Source organism: Pteronotus mesoamericanus, unplaced genomic scaffold (assembly GCF_021234165.1).
Source record: "Pteronotus mesoamericanus isolate MK-2021 breed Mesoamerican mustached bat unplaced genomic scaffold, CSHL_Meso_final contig_68, whole genome shotgun sequence".
Lineage (NCBI taxonomy): Eukaryota > Metazoa > Chordata > Mammalia > Chiroptera > Mormoopidae > Pteronotus > Pteronotus mesoamericanus.
This window is the reverse complement of record NW_026555234.1, coordinates 13,628,429-13,649,626: the sequence shown is the minus strand read 5'-3', so window position 1 is coordinate 13,649,626 and position 21,198 is coordinate 13,628,429.

Sequence of the window (21,198 nt, the reverse complement as noted above, 5' to 3'; positions counted from 1 at the left end):
CTCTATTTATTTCTAGTTGCTTTAGGAGTTGTCATCTTCATTTAACAGAGAAAGAAGCAAAAGCATCTTTATTTAACTAGATAACAGTCTCTAGTTGCTCTGGAGGGAAAGAATGGGGAGGGGGAAAATGTACAGGTAATAAGACGCATAATTGGTAGGCATAAAATAGGGGTAGGTTAAGGATCAGATAGGAAATAGAGAAGCCAAAGAACTTATATGTATAACCCATGGACATGAACTAAAGGTGGGGGGAATGCTGGTGGTAGGGGGGTGCAGGACAGAGGGGAATAAAGGGAGAAAAAAATTGGGACAACTGTAATAGCATAATCAATAAAATATACTTAAAAAAAAAAGAAAAAGAAACAAAGGCATAGGAAGATGAAGTGGCTTGTATATCCTTAAAGTTGAATTTTGTTCAATTCCAGAGATTGTGAATTTGAACATGATGATAAATTTTCTGAATTGGAGTCAGAAGGCCTCTTTTTGAGACCTCCCTTTGCATTTTATAAGCTGATTAATCTTTGAGCCTCCATTTCCTCATACATAAAACAAGGGTTTAAGCAAGATAATCTCTAAGGGTCTTTGTAGCCCTAAGTATCCAGATTCTAGAACTATCCAGAAGGGAGCAATTCTCTCAAATGTAGAAGATTATTTCAATATTCCAATTATAAATCAAATACTAGGGAATCTGGAATGCAGACATTATATTTCTCATAAGAACCTCGACTCCTTGTAATTGCATATTTTCAATTACTCAGTGGTGTAATTGAATCACTAAAGTATGGCTCCTCAATTTATGTTGGATAGCAGGTGGACAAGTTTACTATCAGAAGTGTTGCACATTCTGACTTTTCTCCCTTTAAGATACGCTTCCAATTGGAAAGCAGAATAAATTACTGAGGATCTGTCGATGATTCACAGTTATAGAGGGAACATTAAAGCTTTGGGATGACAGGATGTATTTTGTCCATATATTTGGACAAGTGAAGTTGAATTTAAATTACATATGATAATATGTAATGGTGGGCCAGTAAATGCACAGTTGTCTGTTTTGTGAGTGTAATTAAATTGTGTAAGACAAGACCTCACTGTGGCTCTTAGCTATTAAATTGCAGTGGCGACGTGAGGTAAGGCTGTCAGTGTTCCGTGGGGAATTACCAAGCCGGAGGAGTTAAGGGGAAGGATTTGCCAGCTTCTGCCATATATCACTAGCTCTATTTGGATCCTGGAATGCCCATCTCAGTGCGGTGTCTGGGGGGTACTTACAAGGTTTAAATAGAAATTAAACTGGAGATGGGTCCGTTGCCAAATGTAGCCATTTGCTTTCATAAACACAACTAGAGAGAGAAAAAGAAAAAAAGAACTGAAAGGAACAATCCAAGCCAGCAGCCCATATAGAAAGATTCTTCTACTTTGAGGATCCCAGAAGGACAATCACCCGAGGGGTAGGCAGTTTGAATGGTGTTAGGCTCTAGACTTGGAATGCTTTTGCTCTCGACTCACTGGAGAGGGGATTGGAATTGCAGGCTGGATCCAAAAAACCTTGGAAGGTCAGGACCGGGACAGGCAATTGCTCTGGTACCTTCTCCTTGAAATATAAATATCATTTATAGACTCTTAGCCTGACCTTGAATTAACTGCATTGGCTCAGTAGGTACCCAGGTTATGGAGTGCTGGTGTCACTGATTCTCCTATAAAGGAAGGTTTGAGCCACCTCTGTTGCACCCAGGCCAGCCTCCCCATTACTTGGGCACCCTTGAGTTTCAGTAATCTCATTTAGGAGTGACAACGATGTTCAGATTAGATTCATAGAAAAGACTGCAGATAATCCTGAGAGTTAAGTGCATGTAATGTTTGTATGTGTGTATATGTGTATTTTGTATTTGTGTTTGTGTATATTTGTGTATGTTTATACAATATTTCCAACACTTCAGGAGGTTTCCCTGTGCCCTTTACAAGTCATACCCTACTCAAAGCATAGGCTCTCTGTGTTGTTTTGCTCTAGGTCATTACGCTCTTTTGGTCAAACACTTATATTTGGGCAGGTTGTTTGCTGTACAGGGGAACTGGGTTGGAGAGGGCAGGAGGAGGGCTGAAATCCAGTCCATTCTCAGCTTGCTACATTGTGTCCTGATATGGGACTGCTTGTGCTGGAAGAAAGGAGTGACTTTGATTTCTAAGAAGCTGCCATTTATGCTAGCAGCAGCCTTGGTTGTTCTAAACATTTAGGTCAACGCAATATTGTTGAGAATCCACTTTGTACAGGGTACCATGCTAAGCTCTGGTGGGTATGGGATGAGCACACTGTGGCTTCTGCTTTTTAGTAGTTTGTGATCTAGTGGGGGAGAACAGCCAGATAAATGGGTAAAGGTATTATTTGCAAAACATATGGTGATAGAAGTATATACACACAGCATGTTATAGCTACACAGAGGAGGGAGGCTTAGGTGGTTTGGCAAGGTTGAGGAAGGCACACATACGAGTGCAATATGCACATGTGCGGAAACCTACACATATTTTTTTTTTAATCATTGGAAAATCTGTCAGTAACCAAGAGATGAGTGCAACTGCTGGTAGTAGAGATAATACTTAAAAATAAAATCATAATTAGTGACCATATTGACAGGTTTCCACAAGCATGTCTGTAAATAAATTGGCGTTCATATTCCCACGTGATCTCAAAAGATCATTTAACTTTTCTTAGGTGATGTCTGCATAAATGCCTGAAGTGATTACAGTGAAGTTGAACCTGGGAACATAGCTAAACTCACAGTAATTAATTTTAGTTTTAGTTTTAGCCTTGATTATTTTTCTCTGAAAATTAAAGATTAAGTCAATCTAAAAATAGTAATAGTAACTGACTTTTTAAATTTAATATTCATTGTATTTTTCCTTTACCATTTAGTCCTCTTATCTTCCCCTCCCCCCGGCAATCACCAGTCTCTTGTCCAGGTCCATGAGTCCTTTTTCCTCTTTGCTCAGTCTCCCCACTCCCCAGCCTCTGCCCACAGCTGTCGTCCTGCTCTCCATCTATGAGTCTGTCCCCATTTTCCTTGATAATTCAGTTTGTTCATTAGATTTTATTTATGAATGAAATCATATGGTATTTGTCTTTCTCTGATAAGCTTATTTCACTTAGCATAATGTTCTCCAGGTCCATCCATACTGACACAAAGAGTAAAATTTTCTTCCTTTTTTACATCTGAGTAGTATTCCATTGTGTAAATGTCCCATAGTTGTATTATCTACTCATCTACTGACGGGCACTTGGGCTGCTTCCAGACCTTGGTGATTGTAAGTAATGCTGCACTGAACACAGGGGTGCTTATGTTCTTTCAAATTAGTGTTTTGGGTTCCTTCGAATATATTCCCAGAAGTGGGATCGCTGGGTTGAAAGGAAGTTCCATTTTTAACTTTTTGAGGTACCTCCATACTGTTTCCCACAGTGGCTGCACCAGTCTGCATTCCCACCAACAGCGCAAAAGCGTTCCCCTTTCTTCACATCCTCGCCAGCACTTGTTGTTTGTTGGTTTATTGATGATGTAGCTAACTTCTTATGAACATCTTACAACAGACCTATGAAACAGCTTTTACTGTTACCCTTATGTTAAAAATAAACTGTAATACCAGGATATTAAGATACATGGCCAAGACTGGGAACTGGCTGAGGCAAAAATCACAGGCAGTTTCCTCAGACCTCAGAGCCTCTATGCTCAATTGCTAAAGCATGATAATGCTTCCAGAACAGTGACTGGACCTTGTTAACAGGGCTCCTCAAATGACTTGTCCACTCATTAGGATGGGGACTGTATTTGATGTAATAACTTCGATGCCATCATAACATAGTTAGGTCTCTCAGAAATGCTGAAGATCCTTTGAAATGAATAGATAACTAGAAGATAAGAATAAATAATAATAGCAGACTTCCAGAGTACTTCCTATGTACCTGACATTGTTCTAAGTAGTTTATACTACAATTTACTTTTGATCCTCTGCCTCAAATACAATAAAGTGTATAAAGTGCTTTGATCTTAAGTGTACAGCTCAGTGGATCTTTTATATGTGTATATAATAATTCTCACACTCAAGAAGATTCCCTTGTGCCCTTTTCAAGTCAATACCCTACCCAAGAGGTTACCATTCCCAGAGATTACTTCTATTGTTATCAATTAGTTATGTCTGTTATTGTACTTCATGCAAATGGAATCATACATTATTTAGTCTTTTGTCTATCTTGTTATGCTTGTCAAAATGTCTGTTAGATTTACCCCTGTTGCTACACATATTAGTAATTTTTTATTCTTATTGTTGTGTAGTATTTTATTTTATTGATTTACCACAAGGCATTTAATCTTCCTGTTGATGGACAGTTGGCCTTGTTTCCAATTTGGGGCTAATATAACTAAAAGTAATAAAAGCATTTTCATGCATGACTTTGGTGGAAATACATGCTCAGTTCTCCTAGATGTAAACTTAGGAGTGGAGTTTTGGGGCCACAGGGTAGGCGTGTGTTTAACTTTAACAAATATTGTCAAATAGTTTTCCAAAGATGCTGAGACAGTTTACACTCTTACCATCAATATATGAGAATTGAAAGCACTCTGCCTTTGTGCTACAAGTTGGTATTGTCAATCTTTTTAATTTTAGCTATTCCTGTGGATATATAGTACAATATAAATTTTTTCTCCTACATGCTTTAAATGGAATCCTCATGACAATCTCTGGAGATAGACAGTTGTTACCTCCATTTTATAGATGAGGAAACTGAAGCTCAGGGAGGTTAAGTAGCTTGCGAAGGATCACACAGCTGGTCAGTGACAAAGCTGATATTCGAACATGGACAGTCTCCTTGCAGGGTCCGTATACTAAAACTCTTTGCTACACAATAGTGGCATTTAGGAGAAACAAACATGTAACTGTGCCCTGGGATTCTGTCATTTAAACCTGCAGTTCTTTCAACCTATGAATGGTACCTTTAAGCAATTTTGCCATAGTACCTTACCAACAGTATGGATACTTAAAGAACTTATTTAAAATATAAGCCATTGTAGCCTCTTCCTAAACTACTGCATCTATGTAAATGCAATTACTTTCATCATAATAAATATTAAACATAAACATTTAATGCTTGCATACCATTATAATACTTTAGGAAGTACCCATAAGCTATGTGGCGATGTGCCTGCCAAAATCACTCATTTTTTAGAAGTTTTTAAAAATTGTGTAGTTCTATATGAAAATGATAAAAAAATTACTAGACTCAAGCACTACTTTAATAGTTTCAACAAGTGTTTTTCACACATTTACCACATCCCAGGTATTATGCATGGCCTTTCAAAAGGCAGAGAGATAGCAAGACCCAGACTTAGTGATGGTTGAGCTCATGGTGATTACAACCTACTGGACGAGGATGGGGGAAGGACTAGGTACGGCTACAAGTTATAGTAGTGGAAGGCCTGTGCCATGTGCCATACAGCTGTTCAGAGTTTGCCACGTCACCGTCTTTGAAACAGTGACGTGTGTTACCATCCAGATGTGTTTCAATATGCTGCTGAGCCAGCAGTTGATGATTATGTGTGCCACTTTTTGATCAGGGGGAGGAAAAGCTATTCTATCTTTATCCTCAATCATTTTCTTTCTAAAATATATATTTTTTTGCTTCTTTAAAAGCTCATCTATTTCATACTTGTCACTAAACATATAAAAAGACTGAAAATAGTATAATAGTATCATAAACCACTATATACTAACTATGTGCCTATTATCAACTTCAAAAATTAACAATTCATGGCTGTTCTTGTTTCTTGATTCTTTATTACTACCTGCCCTCTATCTGCTTCCTCCTCCCATATTACTTTGAAGACAATCCAAAACATTATTTCTCCTTTAAATATTTCATTACATTTAAAGAAAAGCTATCACAATACCATTACACATAAAAAAATTAGCAATTATTTTATTATAAATATAAAGTCAGCATTAAAACTTCTAATTATTTTATAAGTGTCATTTAAACTGTTTGAATAAAGATCTTAATAAGGTCCACATGTTGCTATTGGTGAATATGTCTTTTAAATTTCTTTTATTCTATTGGTTATCCCCTCCCATTTCTTTTGTTTTACTCTGTAATTTATTCATTGAAGACCAATCCTTTCCAGCTTCCGAGTTTAGAATAACAAAATGAATATAGACATTGGTTTCTTTTCTTTTCATCTTAAGTATCTTGAAAGAATAGGACCTTAGAATTGACTTCTGAGGTGTTCCTTGGGAGAAATAAAGAGGCATCCTTATCTGTTTAGAAATATATTTTTTGGCATGTCCAGCAGGTACCTATAATCATTGATTTATGGTGCTATGGCACCACTAGCCTGTCTAAGACTGCTCACCCACCAGTTTAGGAAGATGAAGGCAAAATGGATTACTCAGCATCCTGAGGCTTGAGGGCGAGAACTTTGCCATTTTGATAGGAATGTAGTTTTGAGGGAAACTCAACTTGAAAGCAGCTTAGATGTAGCAGTAAATGAACATGAGTCAGAGTTAAGTGTCTCATCAACGGACTCCACACAGCCCCTTCTCCTGTAGCCGCCTGAAGCCCTTTCTCATAACTCTGCCTAGTCAGTTTCACAGGGTAGCGGCATGGCCAAGGAGTCACTGCTTTTGAGTGTCTGTGTGTGCCTTTTTCTCTATCATCCACTCGAAGGTGTTTTGGAATTGTGGTTTTTTCTTTCTTTTTTCTTTTTAAACAGCATATAAAGCTGCACTGAATTCAATGCTAGTGAAAAGGGTAGCTTATGTTAGAGATGAGGATGTGTTATTTCAAATCTAAATGGAATGGCAAAGACCTGAATGCAGTATGTTACTTCCTGTGGGTCTGATAAAAATTTATGTCCTCCCTTGATACTTTTCTGTACCACTCTTGATTTACTCTTGTACTGTTTTCTAACTGGTGTGTGTACATCTGTTTATTCCTTCTCTCTCCTTTATTATGAAAATACTAAGCAATATGTAAGTATTAGCTATTGTGTGCTAGGCAGTGTTTAAAGCACTTTGTGTATATTGACTCCTAGGTTGCTCACAATAACTTTTTGAGGTAGATATTCTAATTACTTCCATTATTGAGATGAGGAAACTAAGGCAGAGAGAAGTTAACTGGTTCTGGACGACAGAGATAGAAAATCATGGACTGAGGATGCACACCCTGGAAGTCTGCCTCCTGAGCCTGTGTCTTAAACCACTGCTCTCTTTAGTCTCTTTGGGGTCATGTATATATCTACTTTGGACAATCTATTGTACTACTCCTGGACTGCTGCTGAGTCAGTTCTATGTACCAGCTGGGTGACTTTGAACAAATCCTTTAAAAATCTCTGCTCTTAGGTTTTTACTATTAAAATGAAGGTTTTAGTGAGACCAAACAAGAATATTAAGGAACAAAGTGTGCCTGTCCCAAAACATGTGTTCCATCCGTTCACTTTTGTTTCATGATCATCAGTTGAGCATGTGTTCTGTGCTCGTCCCAGAGGCTGCAGGAATGGCCAGACAGACGTGATCCATGCCCTCTCAGAGCTTCCTGTCCAATGGGAGAGCTGGGCAAAATCAACAATGATCAACCTTCACAAGTGCTGAAAAAGAAATAAACCGTGGTGAGTGTCCCTAGACATACCGAGACTTGAGCTTGGCCTGTAGGAGAAGCCTGGCAAATACTTTTTACCTTAGATGGACTGCATCAGCTGCTGAAGATCATCAAATGTGGCTTAAATGTGCAAACATCAGATGGAAAGTGTGATCAGAAAGGACAGCGGGTGGAGCAGGCCCAACTCAGATGGAACTACAGCCAGTGCAAGTCAGGAAGAGTGGTAGGAATGGTAGGAGAGTGGCCAGCTGTCATGGGTCCCTAGCAGGGCCAGCTATGGCCACATGACAGAGTGGAATGGCAAGAGGCATAATAAGCTGGGAGCCCCCGTGTGAATCTTAACCCTGCTTTTGCCTTGCTCTGGGGCCAGAGACAGGGTTGTAGGTTCTTTTTTTGTTTTGTTTTGTTTTTGCCTTTAATGTGTTTTGGCCTTTAGCTCTTCCCCTCCCTTATAAAAATGGAGCTGAGAACATGTATCTTGCAGGACTTCTGTGACTGTTATGTCAAAAGTTCTGAGAAAGTGCAAAAAAGGTTGTAATTTCTTAGTGTTAGATTTTATTATTATTGGTATTCACTATTATTGTACCTTTATTATTCTAAATTAGCTTTTTTTTTATTTTTAATTTTTTTAAAATGACCCAGAAAAGAATGCCACCTAGAAATACAGTGTGGTGGAAATAGGCTTGTGAGAGTGGCAAGAGGCCTGGGGCTTCCTCTGCCATCGTTGCTGGCCTGCACTTCAAAAAGCCGCTTCCCCTCTCTGGGCTTCATTTTCTACACAGGCAAGATCTGCGCGGGGCTGGACAGGCTCCGAGGTCATCTTTAATGCTGGGAATCTGTGGCCATCTTCTGAGGCTGCACATCTGTCTATTGGAGACCCCGCAGGCATGGGTTACCAAGGGGCCTGTCGTCGTTAGTGGTTCTCAGTTGAGAGTGATTTCAACTGCTCCACCTGGGGACGTTTGTCTGTGTCTGGAGACATTTTGATTGCCACTTGGGGGATGCTACTGGCATCCAGTGGGCAGAAGTCAGAGAGATTGTTAAGCAACTAACAATATACTGGACACACCTGTAAAACAAAGTGTTACTAGTACCAAGGTTGAGAAATCCTTGCTAAATGTATGGACACCCCCATCCACAGTTATTTTACTAGGCATCTTGGCCATTGGAAGGGGTCACATACAAATTTGATTATTCAGGAGCCTTTTCTTCCCCTCCTCTTCTGTCTCTTCAGACAATTGGAAACAAAGATGAGGTGGTATAAGACAGAAGTGGAATCAGGGACACCTTAGAGAGTACAGCCGGAAGCACTTTCTGTGTAAAAGTGCCATAAAAGGAATGGAAATGGGTCACCGTCTCTCTTGCTAAGGGACTGATGGGCAATGAGTGATTATATTCTTGTAGGAATTTCTTTGTGCCATTAATTCATTCACTCACTGTGCATGAAATAACTGTTGCATACCAGGCTCTGGACTGTTTGTTGCTGGGGATAGACCAAAGAGCAACGCTAAGCAAGTCTCTGCCCTTTAATTGGAGCTCTCCTGTGCCTTCCACCTTTTCATCTCCCAGGCGCGTCCTACCAACCCTTCCAGACCCTGCTTAGAGAAGCTTCTTTTTCTGACTCTCTATGGGTGAGTGAGGTGCCTCCTATCTTTTCCCACTGAGCCCAGCACGTCCTTCTCAGTCGTCTGTTTATCTGTGTGCTTTCCTGAAGAGATAGGTATTATTCTTCTCTGTATCCTGAGCATCTTGCCTCATTCCTGGAACTGAGCAGGCACTCAAACACTGTTTGTTGAATGAATGAGTGAGAGAGCAAATGAATTAATGAATGGATGAGGCAAGGCATCAAAAGCCAGTATTTATGCAGTTTTTAAGACTTCTTCTCCCTTTGACCTTTTATTGCAGTCTACTCTGTGCATTTCACATTGGAAAGAGAGAGGAGAGAGGTAAGGAAGACAGCTTTGTGGCTGAGGTCTCACTGGAGTACATAGAGTGACGGTCATTTGGAGAAAGGGAGGCTAATGGGATCTGAAGGTAATTTTAACACAAATGAGAATTGTGGATAAGCTGGTGTCATGGGTCAAGAGCTTGAAAGGTGATCAAGAAAAATAATGGGATCGGTAACTGCTCTATTATGGGGAAATAGTAATGATCTCCATGAAGATGGTATACGGCTCAAAAGGTATTATTTTTAGTAGATGTCTTTGAGTTGTATGAATTAATAAGGAGCAGCTTGGAGAGTAGAACTCAGCTTCTGAAATCTAACTTATTTACACTGAACATAAACCTTTCTCAGACTGGTGGTATCAGCCATTATAAAGGTGTTCCAATGTAAACTTCTCTTTCAGGTAGAGATCGTATTTTTGCCTTAGGATGTAGGGGTGGGGAGTGAGTTTTCTGATGCATTGGATACCTTTTCATAGGTGACTTCATCTTTTGTTACCTGCCACCCTCATTGAAACCAAACGTTTTGACCCACTTTGAAGACATTTACAACCAATGAAATAGTGACTGTGTATGTTAAATGATATTGTGTAGCAGCAGTTAATTCAGTTGTCTCAAAAATCCCTTAAGTTGGTCAATGGACTGTTGTCCTGGGTAATAGGTTACTAGTGTTCATTTAAAGAATGGGCCCTCCCTTTCACTTCAACAGTGAAGGCGCTCTGTCGGCATGGTGGGTGTCTGATGGGTGAAGGGGGAGCCTCTCTCTGATACTGGCTTCTTCTTATAAACCCCTTTCCAGACCACATGCCTCCTTTATACAAAGAGTCCTGGGCAGCTGTACTTCTCCAGCATTTGTTTAACACACATTGGATGTTTCCCTCAGATCTTTAGTTGAATGGCCTTACTCATTGAGATTTCTTGTTTCAGGCAATGATATGGAAATTCTGTCTTTCAGATTATTATTTTCCTTCAGTCTAACAAAAATTTTGGAGTCTTGGCTGTAAGTAAATATTAAGAGTGAAGCGACCCTTTGGAAATAATTCTCAGACTTAATTTCCCTCTACCCATCTACCCCTAATAACAGCTGCATCGCCTGCTTTACAGAGGAGAATGGGGGAAAAGAATTGGGTCTGTTGAGGGTTTTAATCATTGGATCCCCTTTGATCCTTCCTCCAAAGTAGGTATTATCATTTTATTTATTCATATGGGGAAATCAAGGCTCTGGGACAGTAGGTAACGTTCCTCTAATCACAAAACCAGTAAGTGGAGACCTAGGATTTCCAATCCAGATTTACCTTTGCTCCACCCTTCTGGTAAATTCCATTAAATACTATCTCTAAGGGGAAGGAGAGGAACATGGAAAGGTTAAGGCAAAGGACTTTATAACTAGAAAGCATAACACTGGCCATGGTAGGCTGGAAAAAGTTGAAGGATTGAATTATTTTCCACCATTTCTGCTAACGTGTATCTTAGAAGTCCATTGAGCTGATGAAGCAAAGCCCTCAGAGTTTCCTCAGAGTTTGTCCCCATAAATCATCAACCAGGGCTTGGAAAGAGTCAAGTTTTGGTCCATAAAGTTACTAGCATCCTATGTCTTGGAGTTTATCTTCTTGATGCTGCTGAAATTTTTGGGTCCCTTTGTAGAAAGTGGAGGGACAAGGGAGCAAAGAAATATATTAACAGCTAATATGTACTGAGAATTTTCTACATAACTGGTAAACAAACCTCTAACCTAGTGTTTCTGAAACTACTTGTGGGGAAGGACCCTCTTCTTTCTTTTTTCTTTCTTAAAAAATTCCAATGTGTTGTGGATTGCTGCCCTATTAAAATATGATAAAATTAATTATTAGAAAAATAAGTTTAAGATGGCATAGAGAGTACAAATCTTATTGTCTTATGATAATTCAAGTCAGTGGACATAAAAATTACTCTATCAGATGGCCAGTTTCAGTGTTTACCTGACCACGGCCTGGTGACACACAGAACGCACACTGGCAAGGTTGATGGACCACACTCCAAGGAGCCTTCTCTGAGTGACCTATATGCACTTACGTTTGGATTAGTTTTCCCATGTTACAGGAGAAAAGACAGAGGCACCAGGATTAGTTTCCCAAGGCTGCAAAACTAGTGGGATGTAGAGCTGACATTGGAGGGCAGGCATCTGGTTGCAGGACCTTCTCTGTGAACTTCTTCCCATTCTGCTCTGACTCGTAGGACACAGAGTCTGGGCCCAGAATGGGATGGGCTCCAGGCAAATGCTGACTCCATCATTTAGCACCTGTGTGACATGAGGATCGAATGACACCTCAAAGGCTCCTAAGTAGCCCTTGGCATGGTGGAAGGTGCTCAACAAATGGAAGTTATTCATTTTGACAAGGACAATATTCCAAATGGTGCTTTGATGATTTAGGACGGATTATTTGATTTGGTGCAGTTAATATTCCACATGGCAATGTGTCTGAACTGTCACGTTTGTCAGGAAACACTTTTTCAGTGGTTTTTTCCATGAGAGAAATTAAGTTTAACTTTATCATTTTAGTATCTCTGCCAATTTATTTCTAAACCCTGTGGCAGAAATGGCCAACTACAAAGCTTATTAGGAGAATAGATTTTGTTTCCTTGAGGATCCAGTAGGACAACTGTAGGGTTTGATGCCTAGTTTAAATTTCAGCTCTTGCAATTATTAGCTGAATGTGCCTGACTAAATTTATTTTCCCAAACCTCAGTCTCCTCATCTGTAAAATGGGGATAATAATAATATTACCTCTTTGAGAATGTTGCAATGAAGATTCAATGAGTCAATACATGCGATGTATTTGACATAGTGCTTTATAGATAGTAAGCCCTTGGCAAATATTAATCTTTGTTATTAGTGCTGATTTGCAGGGAAAAAGGTGAGATTTGAAGACATCACTTAATCTTTAACTGAAAAGTATGCAAAAATTAATGAAATATTAATGGTTAATTATTAGAACTCTTTTTCTTTAGCACCTATGCATGCTGGACCTAGTGCTAGTCATTTCCATACACATTATTCATGTAATTCCAGCAGCATTTTACTGACTGGTAATTAAGTCTCACACTGGTCAAGTAACTCGCTCAGAGTCTCATAGTGAGTGCACAGAGGCCCCCCTGCTCGGGTGGAACCTGGGATTCACCTGGTTGCACCTTCTACCGTTTTTCAGTTAGTTCTACTCAGAAGCAAAACTGATAATAAATAATGAGTTAGCATGTATTTAATTCTGTGTTTTGGGCCCTGTTCCAAGTACTTTACCTGAATCATGTCATTTTATCCTCATGCCATCCTAAGAGATAAGTATTACCGTTATCCCCATTTTTATAGGTGAAGAGGCAGAGTCAAGGGAAATAGGGGCTCAGGTAACGAGAATGGGACCAGGCAGTCTGGGTCCATAGCTCACGCTCTGCCAGAAATGATGGACACACATCAGCCTGAGGGCAGGTGAGCATTGTCCCGTGTCTTGGGTTGAATTTTCCCTTCTCTGTAAAAAGAGAGGGCTGCATTCAGGCCTTTTAAAAGTCCTTTCTGCCTCTGAAAGCTTAGGACTATGTAAGCAGGAGGACTAAAAAAAAAAAAATACAGTTTTCCTTGTATGTCCCCACCACGTTACTGGCCCATTAGAAAATGGCCATCACGTGAATGACTTAATTTATACTTAGGTCCTATTTATACAATTTGGGGGAAAGAAGTCAGGATGGAGGCCCAACAGAGCAATTTCGCACACGTCCTGAGCTTCTTACTCAGATTAGGCCTGGAGCGCTGGCTCCCTCCCCAGCACATGCAGCGGCATTGTGGACCGAGAGCTCTCCCAGGCTGTTTCTCTTCCCACCGCCTTCCTAAACACCCAGCTCCTCAGAGGAACTACAGCTGATCGCCTGTTGTGCAAAGTGGACACTCCGAGGCTGAGAGGGGAGGACGGGCAATTATTTGGTGGAAGCGTGTCTAAAGATTAGCCAATTTTCCCCATAGAGTCTTTGAATGTGCTGTTGCTAGTGGCTTATTTGTTGGTCTACAGAATAAAAAAAAAAATGTTTTGTGAGACTCTTAGCTTTCCACACTTATCTTGAGAATTTATTTTTTAAAAAAGAGGTTTTTGTCTTCCACTTAAACTCAGTGGGAGAAAGGGACCTAAAAGATGATCATGCACACCCTTTATCCTATAGGCAAGGAAGCTGAAAGTCAGAGATGTGCCTTGGCCGAGCTCAGGAAGCTCTGGATAATGGATAATCTATAGGACGTGTTCATCCATCTCTGAACCTTTACAGTGAATTTTGTGCTTGCAAACATTTCTTAGAAGAGAGCGTTTACAGCAGGGGTCACGAACTTAAGGGCCCACTGATCATGCAAATGAGTGACAGAGTCAGGTAAAGGGCAGTTGGGTCTGGTGGGCAGTGTGGCCAGCTGGACACCATATACCCCGTTGTAAGGAAGCGTTGCTACCCAGCATCAGCCAATTGTTACCACAGGTTCATGCTGGACCAGTACTTTGGACTTTTCAAGAGAAGCAAGTTTCTGGACTTTATGTAAACTATTTCAATTTTATGTCACGAACTCATTCACATTTTTAAGGTAGTGCAGGCCAAACACAACATGATGTTTGGTTAGGTAAAACATGGGTCACACATTGGCCAATGCAGATTTATAGCTCTCATCAGATTCTTTTTTTTTTTTTAAAGCTTTTATTTATTGATTTTTGAAGAGAGGGGAAGGGAGGGAGAAAGAGAGGGAGAGAAACATCAGCGTGTGGTTGTCTTTCACGAGCCCCCAACTGGGGACCTGGACTGCAACCCTGGCATGTGCCCTGACTAGGAGTAGAACCAGCAGCCCTTTGGTTCACAAGCCAGCACTCAATCCACTCAGCCACACCAGCCAGGGCTCTCATCAGCTTCTTGAAAGAGACTCTGATCCAGAAGTCATGGACAAATACCCACTTCCCTGTGATGGTTACAGCACAGCAACACAGGCTTTTTCCTGCTTCTTTTCCCATGGATTATGTGATGATTTTTTTAAAAATCACCTTAACCTGGAGTTATATTTAAGTCAGTTGAAAGCGATTCCTCCTTTCACTGAACACTTTATTTATTTATGACAACATCTCTTACCCATCTCCCTCCATGGGTGGCACTTGAGGCCACCACCCATGTTAATATCCATCCTTTCTTTCCTGGTGACAAATACCCATTTGTGGGGGGGTGAGGTATTGGACAGTGGTGACCAGCACCTCTAAATAAGTATTAGAGACATGTCAAACCCAGTTAAATAACAGGTTAGAAGCGGGGCCTGGGAGACAGAACAGATCTGTGATTCTTGGGGAGGGAGGAGAGAGTATTCCTCCAAGAAAGACAGGAGAAATGAATGTGAATTGAGAGAAACTGGATATTTTATCACTGCAGATAAATCTCTGCTACACTTTCCAAATCCAGGGCCTTAGCTATGACATAAAGATGATAGTGTGTAGTCAAGTGTATTGAAACTCCCACAGATGTTTATGTGAAGTTCAGTGTTAATAAAATACATAGATCCATCTCTCTATTTCTCTTTTCCTCATGTTCTTTCTCTCTTTATTAATTTATCCTACTTAGCACCTGAGGAATTCCCCCTTTTCAGAAAAGGCAATACATAATTCATTGGTTGAGGTATACCATACTTAGGAGTGCCCAGGAATAATCAGTTTGAAGGGACTGGAGATCATGTTCAGTTTTAGGAAAAGAAATTCTGAGTTTGGGAACAGGGATATTTTATATTGCAACTTTGTCGCAGCATAGGTTTTCAGCTCACTTGTCAGAAGGACTTTATTTATCAGTCTTAAAAGCACTAAGTAACTTGTCATTACTTCTCCAACAGTGGGAGATAATTAAATCCTACATGCTTACGGAATCAAGCCAGGGTCAGCAATGTTTTGCATACGGCATGCACAGATTAGGTGAAAGTAGCCTGTTTAAACTGTCACTTGATATTATAGTAGCTATTAGGTAAACAGTACAGAACTGTGGAGCACAGCAGAGAGCTGGCCATGCCTCTCCACCCTCGCACCCTGCTGCAGCGTGATCTGGCTGGCACGCCCTTATTTGGGGAGAATGGGATGCCCTTAGACAGTGGGAGAGCTTGACCACTGGCTAGTCTGCTTGAACTGCCATTCAACACGGTAATGCGTGGTGCTTTGTATTTCCAGGGAACCTTTGAAGTCGGTCTCTGAGAAAGACCTGGGCAGGGTGAAGTGGATCTAAATTGCAGCCCAGCAGAATTTGGGGACTGTGACACCGGGGTGTGGGCAGAAATGTGACAAGGCTGTTGAGAAAAGGCAAAAATCAGAAACTGGGTTAAGCAGGAGGGTGCCGGTGGACAGTGAAGGCGGAAGGGGGAGCTGCTGCTTGCAGACCCAGCCAGGGAAGTGCTGGCCACTGATACCACAGGAAGAACACCATCTATGGAATCAGACACGCGTAGATTTAGAATCTGGTTCCATTGCTCACTCACCGTGTGACTCAACTTCTCAGCCTCAGTGTTCTTGTCTGTAAAGTGGGCTCACACAAGGTGCCTGTGATAGGGCTTACCACGTAGAGCACTGCTTTGGACATGCTGGTTCTGGCAGGATCAGAAGGCTGACCCTGAACTTAGAAAGGTGTCCCTTAGTGAGTCAAGTCTGAATACTGCTTCAAAATGCAGAGAAGATATTTGTCACTTGTTACTGTAGTCTGCTTGCTCGGTGTACTGGCCTGTGGCCCCCAGGTGTGTTGATTATACCCAGAGGGGAACGCAGAAATAAGTAAATTATATCACTGTTTGCAACACGGGCATCGCGGGATAGCATTTTAGCTATAAAGTGCCAGTTACGTTGGCTGCCCTTTGGAATGCACTCACTCCTAAGAGAAGCTTAGATTCCACCTGCTTTGAAGGTTTGTAACAAAACAACCTCCGCTGTCTACTGTTAGGGAGGCTGCCTGCTCTGATCACGCCCCATGCTTTATTTTCACTTTTCTCATGTAACTTAGCATTTCTACCTTGTGTTACAGTGTTTGGAGGTTTTTAATCTCCTCCAGGCCAGATCCCTGTGTGATCCAGCTTTCATGCATCCAGAGCATCCAGGACAATCCCTGGCTGCAATAGAAGCTCAGCAAATGTTTGTTGAATGAATAAGTATTTTGCTAAAAGGTGGGAGGGAAATTTTATTGACCTGTCTTGATTTTTCTTGAGCAATGATTGTATCATCTCTACTAGGTCCGGCAGAGGTAAGGCCTGCTTGAGTGTGGTTGGTAGGGTAGTAATGTGGGTGTAATAACTAATAGTTTTAATTTGAACGTTTCACCTAAAATGTCATATGGTGTGCTTGAGTGTGATATTGTTATGTTACAGAATTACATGCTTATGATTTTGTAATAAAGGGTTTTGTAATAAAAAAGGAGCATTATTTGAGCCGGGCCATGTACTTTAAGTGTCCAAAGGAACTAGGACTGAGGTCAACGACCCTGTGAGTTTGTGTTTCCTGAGACCTCAAACCCCATGGCCTTGAGATATCATGGCTGGAAGAGTCTGGAGTCCAGACACAAGAGTGCCCTGCTCATGAGACCAGGAAGCTCCTGAGTCGCTCCAAAGGGCACGGTCTCTATATTTTCCTACTTATTGTGAGGGATTCTTGAAAGAACAGAGAATTTTTGATCTGATAGAACAGAGAAAGAATGCAGAATAAAATGACACCCAAAGTATTGATGTGCTCCATGGGGAGAAAATGCGCATGCTCCTTGGGGGCTTTGAAGAGAGAAGGGGTGTAAGACATTGAGCTCTGAGGTGCAGAAGAAGAGAGAGGGACCCCAGGTGTCTCCTCTGCCCCAGTTCCCTTTCCTGTCTCCACTCCCAGCGCCCACCCCCACCTCCTGGGCAGGGGGCTGTGAAATCATCAGGATGAAATCACACATCCTGATGCTTCTGGAAAGATAATGGGAACTGATCTCCCTACAAGCATCGAAGTTACTTTCTCTAGTAGCCCATTGCTGTAAACTGGTGAGGTATTGTCTTGTGGGGGTAGAGAACACTGAATGCAGGAGGAAAAAAGAAAATAAATAAGAGCTTCTAAGACAGTCCGTATTGATATTATGCTTAAAAACCTAAAAGCCCTTGCTGACTGTGGAAAATTAATGATAGGTGCAGTCGATATTAATTGCCCCTCCAAAAAGTAGTGGGGGGAGGGAGCCTCCAAAATGAGGATCAATATAATCCCCTTGCCAGTACCATATGGAGCCTTTCTTCCAAAAATACATTTTTTAAACCATTGACAGGGTTATTTAGGAAAGCGTTTCCTTAGTCCTGCTAATGGAAAACCATGATAATGATCTTGGAACAATAGGTTTTAGAAACTCAGCGCTTGGGTGATGACTGGCTTCCCATAGTCAACGCTGCAGTTTTTCTTTGAAAAGGGAGCAGTGGGGACTCAGAGGTGGAAGGAGTTTGGATACCGGATCTCCCCTGTAGCGTAGTATTTCTTTTTTCACTTCTCATGAATTATTATATGCAAACCCAGCAATGCAAGGGAGGAAAAGGCAAATGACATCTCTCTGAGTTTGCTGATTAGCCAGTTGCTGGGTTCAGGCAGGGCTCCACGTGCTTCTAGTTTCTCTAAACGCCTGTAGAAGTGGAGCATGATCCTCACTGCATCTCCAGTGAATGATTTTTCAATTAGCCTGGAGTTCCTTTGCGATATTCCCTCTGCAGTCCTGTGTGGTGATGTAGAGCAAAGGTTTAGGAGGTTTTGGACAATTTATGTGGTTTGGAGAGGCTGTTTGTCAAGACACGGTATCTACAACAACTTTTATGTTCAATTTGAGTCCCAGGTCTTTTGCTTATTTTTATAGCACCGTTTTCTGAGCTGTTACAGGAAACTTAAAGGCAGTGTTTAAATGCTGGTGGGGGTGTTGGTAAGGGGTTTCTAGAGGGGGCCGGGGGAGCCAAGAAAACCATTGTCCAAATACACAAGAGACAATGGGCATTACTTAACTGGAGGGCTATTTGGTGAGCCTCTGCAGAGTCCTTTGAACCATGAGTATTGTTTGAGCTAAAAACTTCACCTTGAGGGTGTGGGTGGGTCAAAGAAGGGATTCTGGATTCACCCAGATTTGGAAGGCCTGGGAGTACCACTTCCTAAAACAAGCTGCAGGCAGACCGCAGAGACAGGCTGGGTTCGGTTCCAGGCCACCACAGTAAAGCGAGTTGTTGCTGATGGAGGTTCTTGCTTTCAATTTGGGAGAAAAAAAAGTGACATCCATGAAGTGTAATAAAGTGCAAAGCATTAAAATGAGGTATGCCTGTACTTATCCTCATCATATCTTGGTTTTCTAACCTGTAAAACTGGGATTGGTACCACGATTACTTAAGATCATGCATGAAAAGTGTTTAGTCAGAGCCTGGCACAAAGTAAGTTGTCAGAAATGTTATCATTTCTATTGTTATTGCCGCTGCTATTGGGAGTCGAGCTGAAGATAACAGATAGGGCTGTGTATAAAGAGTTAGTTGGAAAGATGTTCCTCAGAGCGATGCTTCTAACAGTGAGAAATGGGATTGTATTTTCACATTATGACAAACAAATATAGTGGCTATTGTATTATTTGGCTATTAAGAGCCATGTGGTTGATATTTATTTATTTAATTTATTTTTCAATTACAGTTTACTTCCAATATTATTTTTTGAAATAATAAACAAAAATTGATACAACAGCATTCACAGTATTTAAGTGAAACATTACTTTGCACAGTAGTATCATCTGATTGTTGGTCTCAACAGTACAGGCCTAAATATATATTCACACAGCAAAAAAGGGTGACTAGGTGTATTCCTGGGTGGTGAAATACAATTTTTAAAAAATATTTTTAAAAATTTATTTTAGAGAGAGGGAAAGGGAGGGAGAAAGAAAGGAAATAAGACATTGATGCGTGAGAGCAACATTGATAGGATGCCTCTCTCATGCTCCCAACCAGGCACCCAGGCCCGCAACCCAGGCATGTGTCCTGACTGGGAATCGAACCCACAACCCTGCAGTCTGCAGGATGATGCCCAACCCACTGAGCCATGCCAGTCAGGGCTAGAGTACAGATTTTTATGTTCTAATGAGTGTTACGTATTTATTTTTTCTTCTCTGAAATTTTTTTATAGTGTCGAATTGCTGTTCTTACGTCAAATTGCTGTTCTTAATCAAAATCTATTTTGATTGGAAAAAAGGAAAACCTTCAAATGAGGCTCCCTGTTCGGGGATATCGTTTTTAACGGTGACAAATATCACCATGTCAACATGGTTTTATCAGAGATTTCAGGATGTGAACTTGGACATGCTGGAGGTTGTGTCACTCCATCAGAAAACACAACAAAGCAATGAAAGATCAGGAACATTTGAAAATGAGATCATGAGGAATGAGAACTATAACAGTCGCTTGGCCCCATATATTTTTTTAATAGAAGACTTACTGACATTTGAAAAATGGAGACCTGTGGCACTGGCTTGAGGTTGATTGGCACTTATGGGCAGTAGGAGGCATTATTTATCGCCCCCTCCCTTCACTCTCACCCCTCATCCCGGCCCTCACCCAGCCACCCTCTGAAATAAATTGGATAAGCTATGAAACTTTCTAAAATTGCTATGTACAGAAAGGACGAGTTATTGTTTTCAAAATATGACTTAATCTGGATAGAAATTTGAAAAAGTAACTTGTGACATTTTGAACACTTTTACTGATGCTTGTTAAAGAGAAAAAAAGAAAATTGTACATGTTCAGAGAGGGAAAAAAAAGAGAAGAACTGAGAATAGTTTCATATCAAGTTTTTATTAAAACAATTGTGTCTAAATCTCAATGGATTTTGTAAAAATTGAAATAATGTTTGCCAGGAGCACATGGTTGTTATAAATATCTATTTATATTCATACACCAGGAGTGGGTTTGGTCCCTTAATTTTCTGCATAAATGGAAAATTATTTATGGGTTCCATGCAGGGTTATCATTTTTATGGCGATACAACTTGACCCTCGGAGTTTTGGAATTTTCAGGACATCCAGCTAAATATATACTTAAAAAAATTATCCATTTATTTATTTTTTCAGAGATGGGGGAAGGGAAGGAGGAAGACAGGGAAAGAAACACTGACGTGAGACAGAAATGTCAATTGGTTGCCTCTCATACTCATACAGACGGGGGACCAAACCCTGTAACCTAGGCCTGTGCCCTGACAGGGAATTGAACTTTTTGTTTACGGGACAACACCCAACCAACTGAACCATGCCAGTTAGGGTGGTAAATACATATTTTAGATGTGAGGTGCATGTATTCATGTATAAGATTGCACCCAAATGCTTGAGAACCCTTCTTTTTTCCTCCAAAATGTGCAAGCATATTTATGAATATTTCATCCTTTTAACCCCAAGTTTTTTTGCAAGGGAAAAATTATACTTGTCTCAAAACCATCGTACTTTCAAATATGTCCACAGCCCCTTTTTCTAATCTAAGTATTTAATTCTAGGAGTAACGAGTTTTCTTCTGGGGTTCCATACATATTTAACACAACTCAAAAGTTGAGCATCATAAAGTCTGCTGAAGTCAATAAAAATCATGACATTATTGTCAGTAG